At 35.9% G+C, this 1573-nt stretch overlaps 1 pseudogene; it reads right to left on the reverse strand.

Annotated features, from left to right (window-relative positions):
• Positions 1-1013: 1013 nt before the first annotated feature.
• LOC130023420 (uncharacterized) lies at positions 1014-1166 on the reverse strand (annotated as a pseudogene).
• Positions 1167-1573: the final 407 nt, after the last annotated feature.

Below are 1573 nucleotides of genomic sequence, written 5' to 3' on the forward strand. Positions count from 1 at the left end.
CCATCTTATTAGTTTAAATAAACCACAGACTATTTTTAAGCAAGTTGTTTGTAAGCAGACAATCCCTCTTGAAACATTCACTAACTCTTTAGTCCTAAACAAATCATTTTTTTATATTGAGATTCAGATCAATTTTTCTATTCCTACTAAAGCAATCAGACATAGACTGCATAGGATTTTTTTTACTATTTTCTCATGTAATATTTTTAGCTACTCTTTATTTTTAAACTCCACTTACACACTGAGGACTTTCAAATTAGGATGGGGAGACCCAACTTCCCCATTATTAAATCATTAAAAGTATTCTGAATAAAAACAATAAGATTGCTTCTCAAAAAAGCAGGGGTTGAGCTTCCATAGATCCAGCAATTTCTCTTCCAGCCCTCTACCCCAGGGTCTAAATACTGTATTCAGAAAAGAAATGTGCTTTACCTAGGAATGGTTTACCTAAGATTTAGTGAATGGTCTCAAGAGAGATTAGATGCTTACAAACACCTTACGTTCAGTGCACTACTACTCATGATGGTCAAAATCCAGAAACAACTCAGTGTTCAAGAACAGAAGACTGGATAAAGACACTGTGGTTCTGTAAACAGAATGACATACTATTTGACTTGAAAATATTAAATCATACAATTTTATTCTATGGGGATGGATCTGGAAAGTATCACGCAGAGTGGAGTTAGTCAGGAGAGGGCCAGGATATTTAAAAAAATAATCATAGTTGGGGATTACTAATGTCAACAGGCCACAGAAACTAGAACTGGAGCAGACAGCTTAATATGGGAGAGGGGGATGGTGGTGTGGGTGGAGTGTGTGTATACCAGGACAGTGATGGATGGAAGAGAACATTCTAGTGGCTGTTGTGGTGTTCGAATGTCTCATGTATGAAACTGCATCAGTAGGTATCTAAACCATGGTGCCTAAAATAAAAGAAAAAAATTACAAATGTATATGCTACCTAAAAATCAATGTCTTATTAAGTTTTCCTTCTTTCTTTTTTGTTTTCCTTACAGAGGAGAGCATGACCACAACCCCCACTACCACAAATTATGCAATCGAGTTTCACACATTTGGGGAAATCACAGGGGGTCAGCACATCTGAAATGCAACACCCTGGGCAAAGCAACATCGTGACCATGATATCTCCCCTGTTAGGTAAGTACATCTCTTATTAGTTTTCCAGGTTCAATTAAAGTTAGTATGTTTATCTTTGCTCTTTCTGGACCCATCTCACATATAATCAAAATAGAAAATATTTGATTTGTTTATTTGACCCAACTTATTGCAAGGTCCTTTGAATATCAAATGAAGTGCATGACGATGTCCCCTTAATATTTTACTTCTTTCTTTCCTCTGCTGGTAAAAATTAAGAGAAAAAATAAAGTGACAAAAATCTTTTTTTAAAGAAATTTGACAGCATATTTATTTATTTTGTTTACTTTTTAAACTTTTATTTTATCAAACCATGCAAAGTTATTCCTAGTTGGGCTTGTTCCATCAGCAATCCCACCACCAGTGTCAATGTCCTCTACCAGTGCTCCAAGGTTCACTCTCCTATTCCCCTCACCAC

Source organism: Sorex fumeus, unplaced genomic scaffold (genome assembly GCF_029834395.1).
Source record: "Sorex fumeus unplaced genomic scaffold, SorFum_2.1 ptg000002l, whole genome shotgun sequence".
NCBI lineage: Eukaryota > Metazoa > Chordata > Mammalia > Eulipotyphla > Soricidae > Sorex > Sorex fumeus.